This window comes from Pezoporus occidentalis, unplaced genomic scaffold, assembly GCF_034315485.1.
Source record: "Pezoporus occidentalis ecotype Australia unplaced genomic scaffold, CSIRO_AGI_Poc_V1 ctg128, whole genome shotgun sequence".
In the NCBI taxonomy this organism is placed as follows: domain Eukaryota; kingdom Metazoa; phylum Chordata; class Aves; order Psittaciformes; family Psittacidae; genus Pezoporus; species Pezoporus occidentalis.
The window spans coordinates 1243582-1262969 of NW_026913082.1; the positions used below are offsets into that span (position 1 = coordinate 1243582).

The 19388-nt window shown below is 40.5% G+C and overlaps 1 long non-coding RNA gene across 3 annotated transcripts in view; it reads right to left on the reverse strand.

Annotated features, from left to right (window-relative positions):
• Positions 1–2750: 2750 nt before the first annotated feature.
• Positions 2751–19388, reverse strand: part of LOC134158249 (uncharacterized) — a 179036-nt gene continuing 162398 nt past the window's right edge. For 2 of the 3 annotated variants that reach the window (XR_009962676.1, XR_009962677.1), the window contains 4 exons: positions 10651–10706; positions 10175–10273; positions 6363–8095; positions 4142–5889 (listed from right to left, as the gene is read on the reverse strand). This is a non-coding gene — a long non-coding RNA (uncharacterized LOC134158249). The other variant, XR_009962678.1, reaches the window with a different exon arrangement.

Sequence of the window (19388 nt, forward strand, 5' to 3'; positions counted from 1 at the left end):
ATGATTTCTCATTTTGTTTTTCTTAAGGGAGATTGCCCCTTGCTTCAGCTCCTATTATGACAGCAATATGAAATAGTTTGCTTCAGAGCAGTTCACTGACCCAAGTGCTTGTTTTTCCTTGTTCTTAAGACATTTTGAACATTTTACTTCAAAGCATTTTTTTTTTTATGAAGCCATTTGTTTAATGCTGCCATGATTTAAGCCCAGCCAACAACCCAGAACCATGCAGCCGCTTGCTCACTCTCCACCTTCTTCACTTTTTCCCGAAGGGATGGGGAGGAGAATCGAAAGAATGTAACTCCCATGGGCTGAGATAAGAACAGTCCAGTAACTAAGGTATAACACAAACCACTGCTGCTACCACCAATAATAATAAGTGAAATAACAAGGGAGGAGAATACAACCACTCACCACCAGCTGACTGATACCCAGCCTGACTCGAGCAGGGTGTCTGTCCCCAGTTTATATAGTGGGCATGACGTGCTGTGGTATGGAATACCTCTTTGGTCAGTTTGGGTCAGGTGTCCTGTCTCTGCTTCCTCCTGGCTTCCCCTCCTCCCTGGCAGAGCATGAGACTCACAAAGTCCTTGATCAGAGTAAACATTACTGAGCAGCAACTAAAAACGTCAATGTTACCAGCGCTGTTCCCAGGCTGAAAGTCAAAAACACAGCCCTGCACCAGCTACTAAGAAGGAGAGAAATGACTGCTACTGCTGAACCCAGGACAAATGTCTAAGAGCATTTCATATCCTCTGTTTTTTCCCCAAAAAGGCTCTCACTAAGAGTCATGATATAAATATGGTTTGTAAACAAACCATAGGCCTGGATCAACACCCTTCACCTTGCTGCCAGGTAGCATAATAACTGAAAGATGTTCTCATAATTGTAATGAGAACATAAATGTTTCATTTATGCAAGTGAGATGCATTGTTAAGTCATCTGATAAGATGAGCTTTCTGTACTTGTGGCAAAATGTGACTATTCCTAAAGCATCTTACAGTCAGCAGTTTCAGAGGACAGGTTATTTGCGAAATACCCTCCACATTATAATCCAGTGACACATAAATCTGCTGCTCCCTAACTTCCAGCATTGTCCTTTCCAAATCCAAAGTTAAATGGATTCTACTCCAAGAGCTGAATCGTCACCTAAACTGCAGCGCCTGAGAGATTTCCTGTTGCTGAGGAAATTGGTCTCCTCCATATATCTATTGAATAATTTCCCAAGGACCTATCTTCAGTGCATGGTAATACAGTATGTTGCAATGTTGTAGCTCCTGGATAGTCTAATGGACGTGAAATCTTATTTTAGCAGAAACCTGGATACTCATAGACTTACTCCCACACAGCAGTAATTTGCTGTACAAATAGTCCCCCTGAAATCGACAGGAAACCATGTGCAGGTATTAGTTAGCGTATTAAAGTATATTCATACCTAATTAGCTTATACCAATGGCTTCAGAGAGTTACTTCTTGACTTCTATTGCAATAAAGCTCAGTCTGTTTTCTGGTGGCCAACATATTTTCTTCTGTGTAATGGAAAAATGTGAAAATTCCATTTGGGCATGGTCTTTCCAATACATTTCAGGTCTCCTTCACCCATGTTCATAAAATCCTGCCTGCTCAAAGGATCTTAGTCACTATTACTTAATTTTATAGTTATTCATACTTGCAGTGAACCCTTTGGTGCATGAAACAGCACTCCTGCTCCCCCACAGTGAGCTGTTGGGCCAATTTTTGTCTTGGATCATTTTGGATAAGAGGGAAAAAACAGTAAACCACATATCTTACTAAGTGTAACTGTATTCATTTCTCAGACTGTGCTGCCCATTTCCCACTTCCCTAAGCAAACTGAAAGCCAGCAGCAGGCATCATTTCCCCTGCTTGTCCTCTTGCCAGCTTCCTTTTGATCCCCTGTAATTTTTTCTTCCTGAAACTTCTGGAGATTTATGGATTTGGGGTACACGTTGCTGCTGAACAAGATCAAAATAGACATCTCTGAAAGACACAACTGCAACTTGTCACTAGCTTTCATTTGTGTTAGAGGACGAAAACCAGGGCAGATGGAGTGAAGATCACCCTTTGCTTTGGCGTTTCCCTTACACTCAGCATGAGAGCTGCTAATGTGAGTGGCTTTTCTTTAACATTGCTATTGTACTGTGCAACACAGTTGTCATGTTCAAATGGTATCACAAGTACAATTCTTGCCATACCTGAACAATCCACTCGTATCAAAGAGGTTTTTCAACACAGATCTGCAAACAATCTCAAATAGGACCTTTCCCTCACATGTGACAAGTAAGTGCACGGATTGCCTATTGCATGCTAGGACTCACAATTGCCTGGGGTGCAATGCTTCAGGATCACCTTGGCCTATCAAGAAAGGCACTCCCAGCCGTTCCACTCTGATAAGCAAGGCCAGGGACCTTGTACAGCAGTCTGACTATTTGTAGATGCACTGCATGGACTCGAAACCCTGTGTATGCTCAGCTGTCACCCAGATAAAATAGCCTGTGATGAATTCCACAGTAAGAGCAGTATAGAGAAGCTGTGTGAACAGGGTGTGGAGGACCAGATCAAATAACTCTAGGGAGCACTTGAAGCAGCCTGTCAAGAAAATGCAGTCATGCACAAGTTTTAGTGAGTGTTCCAGCAGGCTCACTGGCCTCTCTCTTGCTCCTTGTAGCAAGCTATTGTCTCCCATGACAAACTCTCTGCAGGCAAAAGATGCCAAAGCAGGTCAGGTGCCAAAATCAAACCCCAATCCCTCTATTCAGTTTGCCAGATACAGCTGACTAAGGAACTGCATTCCTTTAGTACAAGTCTCTTGCCTCTGGTTTGATTTGATGTAATAGATGTACTATAGATAAAATAGGTGCAAATAGTACTTCACTTGAATCAAATGGCATGGAGAAGTCAATACGTTAACAATGAAAGCACTTTCAGTCATGTACAGATTCAAAACCACTTAAGGAAACTAAATATAAATCTCCTTCTACTTGCATTGGTATGTGTATTTTACCCTTATTTATTAGGTAAGACTCACACACGTTTGAGCTGTCTCTCTATTATTTATTATGACTTAGTCCCTTTATCATAGCCTCATAGTTCTATGGAAAGAACTCTTATTCAGGAAAAACAGAGCACATTAGGATTTTTGCAGCCCCAGTGTGTTGAAACAACAGCAACTCTCACCCCCCACCATACAATGCCACCTAACATTCACAAATGTCAATGAAGGAGTATTACCACCTAATGTATAGCCGATGATACTGTGATATTTTATGCCAAAAATACATGAGACAGAGATACAGAAATATTTCAAGGAAGATATAAAGAAGCTGGAAAGATAGGCTGCAACCTGAATGAATAGTGGCACTGTGGTCTTGCTGAAAGCCTAAACAGAGAGCTTTTTTTGGCTGAGTGCTAGCTCAGGGAGGCTTGGTGTTGTATATAAAAGTACTTTCTCACATTACTTGATTTCTGTGCTAAGAATTAGGATTTTATGTTACTTTCAGATAAATAGGACTACATCAAAGATACTTGACTCTCTCATCTTTTTTTCTTCTAAGAAAATAACAAAGTTTTGTCTAACCTTTAGGGGAAAAAAGAAGTGATGTTACGGAATACCTCACCATGTCAATTTCCTGTTTTGTTTGATGGGATGACTATGATTTAGAGGATTTCTTTATGAGACCCAATTAAACATAGAATTTATAATATTCATGCAGTTTCTGTGCCAAATATACATAGTGCTGATACAGCAGGGCTCTCAAAATATCAACCACCTGCTTGGAAGGAACAGAATTATGAATACATCTCCTTAAACAATAATTCATCATACTCAGAAGCTTAAAGTTAAGCTGCTCTAGAGCCAACACAGCTGCTTTATCATCTTATTTGGGGGATGCTGCTGACTTACTTACAATGCTGGATAGCATTCTTGCAACTCATGACTAAGACTAAATTCAGGGATTTAGAACCCTAGGAAGCAGCACTGACTTCGGCATGAAGGATCCTGGCTTTCAGAGAGGAATCCAGAGTTGTGAATGCATATCCACACATCTCATACAATGCACCAAGAAACCGAATCAGTCAGTTCAGGGAACCATTCAAAGTTAATGCATTCACAGTGTCTGTGGAAACCAGGAGAACGTTTGCATACCTCACTGAGGACTGTAGGGAAATACCCTCTCTCCAACATTCCTAGGTCAGCTAGGGTACCAGCTCAAGAGGCAAGAAGATGCATTTTTCCCTGGGGAACACTGGCTGCTCTACTCAGAATAATGAAATTAATTTCAATCTGCATGACTTCCTCATGAGATGACTTTGATCTCACATAATTTAGGTTTACAGTGTGGTTTTTTTTCCCAGACAGGCTAGTGCTATGGAAGTGAGACAGACTGAACGCACTCACAGCTGAGCTTAGACGACCTGCATACAGTCTAGGGACATATGTGTCTAGCAAAAATGAAATCTTGGGACCAGAGTGGGGTTTTGGGGAGATACAAAATAGCACCACAGCATGATAGAGACTTTAAGTCCATTTTCACTGCATGGAAGCAGAATCCTGCTGTGCCCATTCCAGACAGGCGTTACTCTAATTGGTCCTTTATAACTTAGACTTTACAACTTTCCTCAGCAGCCAGACTCAGTAATTAAGTATCCTTCGTTAGGAAGCTTTTCCAAATCTCTAATTTAAACCTTTGCTGCATGTGGAGCCAGGCACTTTTCTTGCCCCTTTGGTGACTTGGACAATATTTCAGACACCCCTTCTTTGCAGACTTTTTGAGAATTAGAAGACTATTGTCATGTCTTTCTATTTCCAAGCTCTTCAAAATCACCACTTTCAGTTTTGTCCTTATGCAAAGGAAATTTTTTCTTAACCTCTTTATGATGTCTGTTGCTGTCCTGGAACCTGGGATACTTCAGCCCTTTCTGCCCACTTCTCATCAACTAAATGCATTTCAGGATGACCGCTTCTGTGAAGTGGGCATCGAAAGCTCTCTTAATCAATAGCTGGGGTGTCAGGAGGCCTAATGAATGTTGCTAAACTGTTTAGACAGACCGGAATAAGAGCCTCCTGAGGAAATTGGAGTATGAGAAAGTCTAACACTGCATATACAATCTGTTGAGAAATATTAATCCCATCAGTAGTATCCATGCTATAATACAGCCACTTATAGCAAAAAAGGAAAACACAACAAAAAAAGCCCAACGAAAACCCATGATACCACCCTGCTTACTTTACCTCTAGCACACTCACATTATTACTCAGTCTCCAAGTCTTCCTTTTTGGAGCATGTTCCTGATGAAGAGCTTTTCCAGCCAAGTGATGGATTTGTAGGTCTAGCTCTGAAAGACCCAGACATCTTTGAGGGGATCATTACTAGCTAGCCTTTAAAAACAGGTCTGTTTATATTAAAGAAAATCTGTGCTATTGTGAAGGCAGAGACCACCCTCTTATCTTCAGGAAATAACCTTTAGGGTTTTAACAACTAACACTAAAGAAAAGTCTTTTCATCTCCTGTTGCCTGAAGCATCAAAATGCAGTGAGGAATGTTTTCAGAAATAAAATGCAAATGCATGATGGACTCAGGATGGGGTGAGAACACAGCATGAAAGCTTCAGATTTATTTAAGATTACAAGGAGATTTGCTTATCTCATCCAAAAAGCTCTTATAATTAGCATTTGCATCTCATCTACTGTCTCATTTTACCTTTTGCTCCCAAATAGTGCTGGAGGCTTGGTTCTAGGATGGCTTGCTCTGACATCCGCCTTCCCCATTTGACTGAAGCTCCATCTCAGTGATGCAGAAAATTAATTAAGGCATTTTATTTCCTCTATATGTAGACCTAAATATTATTTCAAAGGCTGCAAATATGGTGAGTCTGTGAATGAATAAAACCAAAATTAGACAAAATCATTTCTTTTGCATGATTTCTGGGGCTGATAGCAAAAACAACCATAAAAGAAGCTAAACACAGAATCTGCTATTTTAACCATACTGGAAAAAATTCTGCGCACCAATTAGAGAGATTACATTGCTCCAAGTGATGCAGAGAACTAAATAATCAGGCAAATATACTAACCAGATGTCACTTCATCAGATGTATTCCATAGTGAATGGAAGATGGTCTGTGGGATAACCATTGACTCATGCATAAATTTCCCATTATTCCCATAGTCACTTCTTCCGTAGCTTTTCCTTCAGCCTTTGCTCATGAATTCCTCCACTGTGCTTGGTGGAAAGAGCTGCTATGTGAGTGACAACTACTTGTTCAGCTGGGCAGAGGCCACGTGCACAGGGAATGTGGTGACTGTACACGCTTATTGACCCTGGGTCCTGGGCACCAGCACGCACCTCATATGCTCTGTCGATGCTCTGTAATGAAGTATTATAATGTCAGTAGCAGAGAAGTGGATTCATGTCTTCAGCTTCACTCGTTACAAATTTCTACAGGGCTTGTCATGGCAAAACTGACATGCCACTAAAGGTACAGAAAGAAATAAGACCAAAAAAGACATTAATAATAACAGACTATTAAGTATCATCACCTGTGCTCAGGTGTTGCTGTTCAAAAAGCTGCTGAAAATATTAGCCATGTTTGGGTTTTTAGAAGTCAGATATTTCATCAGATTAAAACCTTTGTGATATCAGTACTTCACTACCTAAAAAGCAGTTGTTCAATCTGTACCTAATAAATATATGTTTGAAGTTCAAGTTGATCTAATGTGAATTCATGTTCAGTTGTGCGTGTGATGTTTGGGTATAAACATCCTTTTCACATTGTACAATACACCCCACTGCTATTGAGTCTTTTCTCAGCCTCAGTTATGTATCTTTATGATATTTCATCTCAGTGGCTCATCAGATAACTTAAAATGCCTGCACAAAATCTGCTGTCTTTAAATTAGGCTAAAAATGCCAAACTTACTTATCTGTGTATAGTCCAGTTAAATTACTTTGGCTGAGCTAACTTGCTATGGAATGGCACCTTTTTCCAGAATAGGACAAAAAGTTTTCCACCATGTGTTGTTGATAAGGTTAAAACAATCAGACAGATGCCAGCCCCAGACATTGCTCACAGGGAAATCCCAGCCATGCACTGGGACACAAGTTTTACATTGCAAACAGTTCAAGACAGAGCACAAAGGAAAAAAACATCCTGCTCAGAAATTCAGCATAAAGCTCCTTTCTGCTCAACTTCAAACATGTGCTGAATGCTGCCCTAACATTAGGCATTACTTTGTCCTTGTCTGCTTCAAGACAAGGGAACAAATCTCAGCCCATTTGAATTATAACAGCTGCAATGACTTCAACAGAGTGATGAGTATTTATTCCAGCAGGAAGTCTTACCCAAAATCTTTCCAAACTGCAAGATCACTCTTATTGCATAACAGGATATTCCATATCACATTATGCTAACGCAGTAGCACGTTTTCAGCAAGCACAATCCAGTAATCCATCAACAGCACATGATGACAGTGATGACCACTATCCTCTAACTCAGCCTCCTATTCTATTTAGTAATTGTTACTGCATTTTTAAATGCTCCATAGGTACTTCTTCATAGTGACCACAGAATTAAGAGATCTTTTAAGCTCCATGAATAAGAATTGCATTCTAAAAAAGGTAAAATATTAGCTGTCTGGGGATATCTTAATCTATGAAATTCTCACTGTAGTGTGGATACTGTCCTGAATCATAAAGTGCTTTTAAATAACAAAAGGCTAGGTAGGGGGAGAAGAAAAATATTTCTATTATGTCTTTATATTCTCTTTATTAAAGATCTAAAAAAAAAACAAACCACAACCAAATCCAACCCCAATACAAACAACTTTGTATAAAGATGCCACACTATGGCAATGGAAGATTAAGCAAAGCAGTATTTAAAAAACCTAAAATATATGGGTTTTGTTTAGGGGGCAGAAGCCCTCTGTTCAATAGGAAGGTTCTTACTGAATGTCCTTGGGCTTCAAATCACCTTGCATTTCCATAGCCCATTTTCATGCTCCCCAGCCAGTCCACACTGGTTCCCTCTGCCCAAGCTCTCATCTCTCCATTCCCTGCCCAGCAATGGCTCTCCTTGTTTTCTGTAAAGACAGATAAAGCAGAAGGGTAAGAGTTGAGAGAAAATGCATCTTTGCAGTAAACACAGGCTGTGGACATCAGTTCCTCTCAGCACTGGATGGCAATTATTTCTGTGTAATAGGCAGTCACCTGATGACCCTCTCCTTCAGCATGCAATGCTTCTACTGTCAAGTGTTAATCCCTTTGTTAGCTACTCAGCTGCACGCTCATTTAGGGGGCTAACGATTTACACTGTTCTTTCTCTGCATGATTTCAATGGACATGTAATTAGAGGTGAATGGAGTCTTCAGAGGTACAGAAGCCATGAAAGCCATGGGCAAAGTCAAAGTATTTGTCTAATTTTGCAATCAGCTGTTGCAGTGAATGAAACCATGTGGTCGGCTGCACACAGAGGAAAAGAAAGTAGAAAAGGAAAAGCCAAAAAAAACCCAGCATTTAAAAATAAACTAAAAAGTGGGTTGCCTGGCACTGACAAAGCTCTGAGCTGAAAAGAAACGTGTTTCAAAATATTTTTGGTTGGAGTGCCAGAGAGCACACTGTAAGATAAATGCCAGCAAGGAGCCTGTTCTTTTCACACAGATTAGAAAAGTATCTGAAGGTGAAAACTTTGTTTTAAAGTGCTTGAGATCCTTAATCATTAACAGAATAACTGAGATCTGGAAAGAAATAGAAAAATACACGAAGGTGAACTGAAGAACTTTTCGTGAGCCACAGCACCGCCTTAAAGATATGAGCTTTTTTATGAAAGCTGCCCATATCTGCAACACCTCAGAAAATATCCTCAGCTCTTACACCAGCTGAGAATGTCCTTTTGAAGTCCAAGTGATTTTTGCATATGTATTAATATCATAGGAAGAAGTAGAAAATATAATAGGGAGGCATAGCCCTGATAGATTATAGATGAAATAAACCTTCTCAGCTCTGATTTTTGCATATGCACAAACTACAGAGAAGGTCCCATTTTGCTTCGAGCCATCACTCCCACTGCACAGGGGTTTGTGCATGAGGCCAGATCCTAGCAAGAAGTATTGGCTGCTGGCTGGTCTTTTATGTCACTTTTAGTCCTATGTCACAAGGACTGACTGTGCTGGCTGAAGCCATGGCTAAGCAGGGGAACACTGCAGGGGCTCAAGCACACATTCAGGTTATCATGTGATGCTGGCTGTGATGCTCTGTGCTAATTTCTCACACCTCCCATGGCTGCATATTATTTTCTGCTTTGAATAATTTTTTTGTCTCTTTCTTCTTTTAACTCCTCCTGTGCTTTTGGCCTCCTCCTCACTGGTTTCCCTGTGTGCTGCATAGCCACCCCTGCTGTCCCTGTGTGCTGCACCACCTCCCTACAGCACAACCTCTAGACAGGATTTTCTTCCTTTTGTCCATTTTGGAGCTTCTTTTCTCCTTATAGATCATGCAAAGTGCATTCCTGGATGAGATGGTGTTTGCATTAAATAACACCTACTCCTATTTTCTCAGTTACTCAGGAGCCAATCAGAGTGGTATTTTTCCAAAGTAAAATAACATGCCTTCACTAGTGCTTTGAATTCAGAAGCATAATTTCATTAAAAATGAAAGCCCAGAATAATAATTAATTAATAATTGTTTTAATTCAGTCTGGGCTTATGAGCTAATATCTCTCACACAGTTGTCTAATATAATTATAAACATAATTTCACGCTTAATGAAATATAAATGAAGCAATTGAATGGCATGCTCAAAAGAAATCTCCCTATCAATCAGTTGCCCTTCCAACCCTTCCTTCTTTCCTGCATGCTTTAGTTAGCTATTTTGTTTGAAATGTAGCTTGTGTTATGGAAAGATTCGATTTAAAGACTGCAAGCAGCAGATAATCCATCACATCCCTCAGGAAGAAGGTCTGCTGGTGAATTGCCGTCATGACTCAAACTGGGTGTCTTGTTACTAACATGAGGTCATTTTATTTTCCCTTTCTTATCTCTGGTAGCGCTTATAAAGTTGCAGGAGAGTTCTCCAACAGCAAAGTGATGCAAGCAGCCTCAGATGAGCTGACGCACTCTGGGCTCTGACCTCTCCATCTAAACAGGGATTTTCCTGCTTCTTACCTGAGTGCCCGGACACTTCAGTTCTTCATGAGAACTGCCTCTGGAGTCAGTGCAGTCCAGCCTGTCCTGTGGCCCTGCAGCAGCCAAGTCCCACGTTAACTGCAATGAGAACACACATCCATGAATGTCTCTATTTTCATTGCAAGCCGTTTCCCATCGCACTGGCAGAGACAGAATATTTTGCTGTTGGCAGCCTTGGGTAAGATGACTATGGGCAGCTGGGTGAGGATTATGTGATTTTTTTTTGAGCGATTTGGGATCTGCTGATAATCAAACACAGTAACTCTACGCTTCTGGCTGTTTTTCAGTTTATCACCTTTATCACTGAAACCACTATCCGCCTTTTGAATTATAACAATAATTTCTCTCACATTTTAACTGGCTGGCTGGCAATGCCCAGTGGTGTCATTGTGAAAAACCTTGTGTGCAGTTGCATGGCTTGCAGCTACAAATAGGTAGAACTGTAAAATACTGACTAATTTCTTATGCATGCATTCCAAGAGCCACAGTAATGCCCATCCTCACTGTGTGCCTACAGAGTGGGAGGGAGAAACAAAAGTAATCCCTTTTTATCAGAAATGTAATGATCCTGGCAGAAGTGTGGCAGGGGCTGGGAACCCACAGACTCCAAAGTGAGTAATGCTTGCTGCGGCTTGGGTGCAATAAACGTGTATTATATTTTGCTAGGGCTTGGATAGAATTAAATGGAAGTTTGTTGGAAAATTAAGTTTTGCTTGGTTCAGGTTTAATTATGAATAGTTCACTCAGCCTCAGTAATGACTCCTACTCACTAAGTATCCTGTATTTGAGATGCGACAAAAGTGTAGTTCAGGTACACAAAGTATAATTATTTAATGATGAAGTAAAGTTGCATAGGAAGCCTTTAAGCTATTACAATCTTAGCAGGGTATTTTGCAGTCATGGAATAATGAACATAATTTAATTTTTTAAAAGCTAGACAGCTCCTGCTGCTTTTGAAAATGATGTAGCTAACAAGTTAGGTTTTTCCCATTATAGAAATCTATATGCTACAACAAAGAGCATACAAAGTTCAGTGCACTGCCACCAAGAATAGGGGAAACTATTCTTAGTGACTATCCAGGCTAAATACGATAGAACTCACATAGCCAGTAACAATCATGAACCCGACAAATCAAGCTTGTAAGCCTGTGGTGTGATCTGAACACTTAACAAGCTTCCAAGAAGGATTTCTGGGTTTAAAATACATTCTTTCTTCCTGGATTTTTTTTTTTTCATGAGATGTGCAAGACTGAACAGCATGAGGACGGCTGTGCCATTGAAGGGATATATTTATATATTATGTAGCTGTGTTCCAATTATGAAATTGATCCATGGATAAAAATCCCTTTAGGGTAGCTATTAATGAGATTGCTTGCTCTGAGTGCATCCAGTAATAAGATTAGGTATACATTTATCCTGAGCAGAGATAAACCAATGACAAGTTTGTGCCAAGATAAGACAGTTTTGAAAGGCAATTAAACTGGGAACATAATGTGTGTGCATATGTCTGTGGGAGGTTGCAGGATGGAAAGTTGGTTTTCATCTGCAGAAGTGCTTCTGAGTGTAACAGGTAGGGAGTAACAGGCTTTTCACAGTAGTGAGATGAAATTTGAGCTTAAAAATCAAAATATTTGAATCTGGAATTTACAAACCAGTTTTCATAAAATGTGCAGCCTGGCCTTTCTGGCTTTTTCTCCACCAACAGAAGGCTTGAAAACACCCTTGACAACCACCAGCTGCCCAGTAAGGCAAGACTCAGTCACCACGGTTGGACTTGTATCATGATGGAGTTCAGAGAATGTAGCACCTGAACAGCATCCAGGCTCCTATGTAGCCTTATACATCGCCTAGATTAGACAGACCGGTCAGTGATGCTTTGAGAGAAAAGGTGTCAAGTATTTCTTACAGGATTTGCCATAGGAATACCTGTGCCATAGTCAAGGCATTATGTGGGTCTCAGGGTTTAAACCTAAACAGTTCAGGTACTGTTGGAGAAGCAGCCACAGCAGCATGGAGCTCTCTCCTGCAAGACAGCTGAAACATCTCCTAAAATATTCTCTTATCCTTCTTACACTGTTATTACTGCTGTTGCTCAAGACATTGTTTGGTTGCAGCACTTCCAATAATCAGTGTACACAGAGGGCAGCAAGGTCAGAATCCCTCCAGGAGCAGAATCCTCTCTGGTACATAAACAACTCAAGCTCACATCAAATTTTGAATTACTGGACTGATTAAATAGGCCTTAAAATCCTGCTTCTGCTTGCCACACTTCATCTACCTGAACCAGAGCCAATAGCCAGATCCTATGCCTGTGGAGCTGAAACCCCTCGGTATTGCTGTGGGCATCACCAGGCATCAGGTAAAAATGTGAAGGGGGAGGACAGCCATAACCCAGTTTCTGGAGGAGTATTTTGGGTGATTATGGACAATGAGTGGAGTATAAAGGGTGGGAATGAAGATGAATACTGGCATGATTTGTGCTCCCTTCATTTTTTGCCTGATCAGTCCAAGGTCACTCTGCTAGCACAAATGATAGCAGCCTGGAGGCTTCTGTAAACCACATCAGTTGGCAAAACCTTTGAACAGAAAGGTGTGAGGAGAAAGGGAGTGCTTCCAATGAACACGAGGCTCTGTCTCAGGACATTTGGAAACATTCTTAAAAGCAAGAATAACATTAATTTGTAATAACAGAGTATCTTCAAAATTCCTATACTCCAGAAATACTGGCATTTTAATGACATGTGAAAGTAAATGAAATAGTGTTGCAAAGGAAACTCCCTTCATTTTTAAAATATGAAAACCTTTTCAACTGTCAAATATCCAAATTCCTTAAATTAAATTACTTAAGAAATTTGGATGTTTGCCACTTCATCTAGGTATGAGAGAAAGGAATAAACAGACTTCCACCATATATTCGCAGACTTCAAAGGGATGCTTATAAGTTTTTAAAATATCCACTAAATGAGTATTCTGCCTATTAAGAGGTGATTGTAGAAAGTATATGCAGACAATGTGTATTCTTTTAAGAGCCTTCTGTTAAGAAGCTGCAAAAAAAAAATATGGCATGTATTAAGAAGTGTATTTAGTATTTTTCTTCCTAATTTATTCACACGTAATTATTTGCTTAACTTATTCAAAGTGGTCTGGAATCCAGTTCTTACGTGCTGCAGAAAGCTGTTGTATTTTTACTTCTCTTAAGCAAAACACCAAGATCCTTTTGCCTCCCCGTCTCATTTGGCAAAAGCTGTGCTTAGGCCAAGCAAAGCCACCCTACTCTTTCTCTCAAAAATAATTCACAGGTCTGCTTTACTGTTAAAAACCTTATTGCAAAGTGATAAGAAATCCCGTAATTCAATAAGAAATACTGGATTTAGCTGCTCCTCCCATTAGGCTGTCTGTTCCCTGCCAGGATAGCTGATTCTTCCAAAGCCTGTCCTTTGTGTCACATATGGACACACAGTGCTGAGCAGTGACATTAATTCTCCTAACAGATATTTTGAATCATCAACTTTGTTTTGCCTCTTGGGGTCCCTCCTTAAGAATTTTAAATAATCAGCTCTCTTCTAAATTAGCATCAAAGATTTGCTGGTTGGGTGCAAGATCTCTGAGCTCCTTTTGAAAACTCTGATAATTTTCCTTTTCTTTCTGTGTCTTTCCTTCACTGCTCCTTCTGTAATCAGGATCCCAAAATGTGTGCTTTCTGATGAGGATTAAGCCATGACCCATGCATGATTGCAGGAAATAAGCCTTTAAAATATGCCTAAGTGCTCTGCTTGTTTGAAGTTACTGATCCTTAAAATAGATGTCTGAAAAAAATTTGTAATTTCAACTGTTTCTGCAGATATTGTTCCAGTATGTGTAACAAGGAGACACATCAAGCCAAGTTACATCAGTTATGCTCCATTATATCATGAACTGAGCCAAATGAATCAAAACATACAGTAATACTTCAAATGAAAATGCAAGCCTTATACAGTTTCTTTCCCTAGTTACCACTTACAAAGCAGCAAAATATTCAGCTTGATTTGGGGATTTATTTTAGCTATTCACCAAAAATCTTTTCAGTATAGAAAATATTTTGTGCATTGTGAGCAATGATGAGTAATTGTTCCCTGGTTATGTTTTCAATATCACTCATGAGTCGAAAGCCCAGCAGGATAGCCAATGGGTCCAATGTTTGCTCAGCTTACCTCGTATGGAGCATTTCTTCCTTCCAGACCACACTCCTGTTTTCTTGCTCTCCATCCTTTCTTGTTCCCTTCTAACTATTTCAGAGGAGATGATCACAAGTGGGGTTTGTCAACTGGTTTATCACAGACTTATATAATCAAAATGAAGAAATGCCATTATTTTATTCTTCAGCAGTTTCCACATTATTCCTAGCGTTGTTCCCCTGCTTGATCACCTCTAAACTTTGGATGGCTTTTGCAAGAACTAAATGCAGTGACTCAGAGATCTGTTTCCTAAGTCAGTTTTTATAATGAAGCCATGTAGAGTAAGAAATCAGCCAAACCAGGATAATCAGCACAGTATAGTGGGGCAAAGAGTTCTTTCTTTCTCTCTTGTGGCTCAGCGCATGGAACAGTTCTGGGAAATTCCAGAAATCAGGGAGAATGCAGCAAGAACAGAGTTTCTTCAGCAAAACCAAATTTTCCCTTTTTTGTGACCTTTCTGCTCAGAAAAAGTGGGAAAAGAATGGATTTTTTTTTTCCATTTTGTTTTTTTTCAGGGACATTTTGTCCCTTTTGAGATATTGGGTATCAAGTGCCACCACTGGAAACTCAGCTAAAGAAGGTGCCTTAGAAACCCTAAGGTACTGTCTGGCATTTTCAGATCCCTGCACACTAAGCTTGCTAGCAAAGCTCTTTCACAGCCATTTAATGTATTGAGTATATTGATAGAAGCAGTAGAGTAATATTCCTCCCTCCTCATTAGTCTCTCAAGGTAGTTATAGCATAATTTCATCCTATTTAATGTTACTTTAATCCTAACAAAGTCAAGATAAGGTCAGATATTTCACCTTTACTGAAGTTCTCAGGCCTCTTATGCCTGTGTGCATACAAACTTATGAGAAAAAGATTTCAGTCATTTTCACAGCAAGGATCAAAGAAAATCGCAAATGCAATGGACTTCAAAGACAAGGGCAATGGCCCAGACCTAGCTCTGAGGCAGTGAACACAAAATTAGTGAGATCTGAGCTAAATTGCTTAAAAACAGCTCCCGCTTTGCAGCACTGGATATTTAAGGGAGCACAGACTTAAGGTCTGTGGGTACCTGCTGCTCACCAGTGATGGCAAGGGGCCGGGCTGCAAAGCTGGTCTTGCACTCATCTCTGCATGGTGAAGCTTCAGGCACTGGAGATTTTAGATTTGTGTGGCACCAAGCTCTGACCTCTCATGTCTGGGAATTGAGGATCAGTGGAAGAAACCAAGAAAAAATACAGTCCCAAGAAGAGAAATGGAATGGAAAAGGCATGTCATTCAATGCAACGCTTATCCCAGTAAGATGGATGGATGACCAAGGAACTATGCTTATCCCAAGGTCTTATTCTGGACCTGTAAAATCCTGTCTTCACCTCCGCCAAGAATGTTTATATTCCTGCCAGTGCTACAGGAGGAGGGAATATGAACAATAACTGGTCTGCAGGGTACTGGGAAGGTGGTCTGTACTTTCTTTTCCCTTCCTCAAGTTCTGACAGGTTCAGGGCTCGTAGCCACAACTCCCCAGAAATGGGGGAGGTGTGGGGCTCTGCTGCAGTTTGGCTTGTACTTGACACTGTCTACCAGAGGAAAATAGTTGTAGCCTGGAAACACACAACTACAGTCTGCTGTAGGCCAATGCAACTCCTCCACAGCGGCAGTTCAAATGCTTTAAGCTATCTGTTTGCCTAGGTATACTATTTAAATCCACCTTGCTAATGTGCATGACCAACAGTCACAGGCAATTTTCTGTAGGTGCTTGGGGAAGAGGGGAGATGGGAGAAGAGGATGCATTGGCCCCACTGAGCCAGCACCGGCAAGCTGGGAGGTGAAAACTCAAGAGCTGCATTTAGCAGAGTTAAAGCCTCTGTTGCACATTGTGGTGCCTGCACAATCATGGAGAAATAAATCTTAGTTAAATTTTTGATGAGCTTTCGGCTGCTCTAAATAATTAACTAGGACCTCTCTGAATTGAACACAGGGGCAACTTTCTATGTTTCAAAAGCTTCCCGCCTTAATCACAAGGGAATCGCTCAAGTTATTCAGGTCACTTCGTATATTTATTTATTTTTAATGTCCCTCATCAAAACAAATTCTGAACCTTCATGCAGGCCTGGGAGAAAGCAGCTTCCTTTTGATCTCACTCCAGGTAAACCCCCAAGAGAAATATGTGTCTTATTTCCAGTAGCTGGATAATAGAGATTGCCAAGTTCATCACTCCCAATGCAATTCAGAGTGATAGTGTGCCCTCGTAGCAGCCTACGTTTTGACATTCCCCAAGTCCACAGTGCTTCAAAAATGATGATGCCCGATATCATAGAATAGTTTTTGAAAGACAGATGCATTAACAAGGATACTTCTGTATCCCCTCACGTAAAGCATAGGAAATTGATCCTGCTTTTGACAGGCTGATTATATGACAGTATAACTACTGAAGTCAGCCCTGCTCCACCTCCATGCAACGGCATAGAAAAATGAGGTCTTAAAAACATTCATTCTGTCCTTTCATTAAGTGTCAAAAGGAGCTTGGATGTTGTTTTATGCAAAAACCAGGCTATCTTATGAGTATATAAACTGGGCATTAAGTGTATTAAATATTGGATTCAGTCCCTAATGAGGGGCTTTGATCTCCTATCATAAGACTCATACATGAAAATTGGACTCTGAAAGTAGATTAGTAAAAAAGCTCCTTCCTATCCACTCCACTCTACTGCTGCTCCAGAAGTCACAAGCCTGTGCCTGAACTCACACAATATGAAAATAGCAGCGTGCTGTCTGCAAGTCCAGTTTTATGCAGAGAAGGGGCATGCAGGTGAGGTGCTGATAATCTGGTTTCAAGCCATAACTTACATGTGCTACCTCTGAGCTTCAACATCCCATCCACAAAAATGGGACTACCCACATCGTTCTGTCTCAAAGACATCACAGGAAAACACACATATCTAAAATTACAGAGGGTTTTGAGAATATTATAGATGCAGGAGCAGATTGCACTCTCAGCTGAATTTCTAACAAAGACCTACCCAGAGCTTTCAAACCTGTCAATAAATCAAGGATTAATGATCTCAGCCTGCACCATTTTGTAACTCATTACTTTAGGCACCAAAGCTAGCGAGCAGTTTTAGTCCTGCATGACTTACTTTTTTTTGTCTATGGATGGTCACTGCAAAAATCTGAGGCAGTTAGTTATTTCCCAGGAACCCCGATTACTATTGTTCAGCCATTATCATAACCACATTTCTGTATATGCTGCTTTCACTAATTTGCCTGCTTTTTGCAGTGAAAACTGTCATAACTGCTTGATTTAAAATGCAGACTGCCTGAGAAAGAGCCTCCTGAGAAGTGATGGGTTCAGAGAAGTGCTACGTGTGGAGGAGAGCACTTTAAATTGAAAGCGGGTGCTCTCATGTTTCTGCAATGAGATTGGCAGGGCTATGTGTTATTAAAACTGGAGTCTTACAAGATTTCCTTCAGAAAATGTCCTTTGGTCCTGCCCATCTCTTCAGCCAGTTTCTCTGAATTGTGTATATGTGGATAGGCATAGGTCAAATTAATCTACTTTTTTTATTTGATGGTGTTGTTACCAATGCATATATTTGGCCATAGGTACTGACAGCACCCCTGGCGGTATTAACTTAGGCACATGGTTTAGTGCTGGACTTGGCAGTGTTAGGTTTACAGTTGGACTCCATGATCTTAAAGGTCTTTTCCAACCTAAATGATTCTATGATCTTTTTCACTCTTTTCCCAGCTTAATTCTTGTATATCAGCATACAATAGGTCATCTATTCTTTCTGTGGTTTATTGTATTATCATACTTTCTATCTCAACACCTCCTGAGTGTTAAAACGACAGACCACACTACAGTTTGCAATGCAGGGCTAATTCATCCCTACTTTCCAACACAATTCCTCACATCATTTCCAGTATTTCAGAGAATAAACACTTATTTTAATCACCATGTGCTGCATATATAATTTTTTTTCCAAGGTGAAATTTCCTTTCAATGGAGGCTGGATCATGAGAGAGCAATTATATGAGTTGTGTGCACGTTACAGAATAATTTAAAATCAACTTTCAGGTCAATCTTTTTTAATTATCTATTTTATCAACTGTTTTTGACTAGCAATTTAAATAATTGTGTTTGCCTAATACCTGGAAATGTAATTGCTTTTAGATGGCCTTTATTCTGATCTGAGTGTCAGTATCTTTCTCTTCATACTGCACATGTTTGCACCTGTCTGCATGGTGACAGATTTGTGGTGACAGCTTGTATAACTTATTTATAAAATGATGAATTATTTTAGAATTTCTTTAAGTTCACAGACTGGAAATATGGAGAAACACCTGCTTGCTGCAGAGAGCTGAAGAGGATATGCTAAGTCAAAGGGAAACTATGTGAATTGGTGAAGAGCACATTTCAAGTGAAACAAAACCCCACGGGCCATCCTTCTGCTGCTCCAGGTTTCAGGGAAGGCTCCACGGATGTAATTTTTTAGCTACACACTCCCTGTTGCTCAAGCCAGAGGTCACAAGGAAGGTTCTCAAAGGCTTTAGGGCATGGACTCCACTGGAGTCCAGGGGGAGCAGCAAACCCCTCAGGGTTGGCTCGGAGCAGAAGCCAAGTGGAAGTGCTCTGAGTAGTGTCTGGCAAAGCCCCCCCACTGAGCCTAGCTGGAGCCAAGCAGCCCCCTGTGCCCAAAGCACACGTCTCCTTTCCTGTGTCTTTCTCAGTCCTACAAGGAAAATACCTCACTGTCCACTTTGTGGTTACTTGAGCAAAGACTTCACCAAGTGGCCCAGTGCCATTTTGATCCCAACATTAAACATGCCCTGTCACTGTAGTCACAGTAGGAGTGTTGCTATGAAGCCATCTTGTTAACATAAAAGGTTCAGTTCATCAGCAGGTGGTTTCGCTAGGTAACGGAGTCTTGGATGTCCAGCTGATGTGCTACAGAAAGAGTAATGAGATCTTCTGATAGCAATTAGTCCTC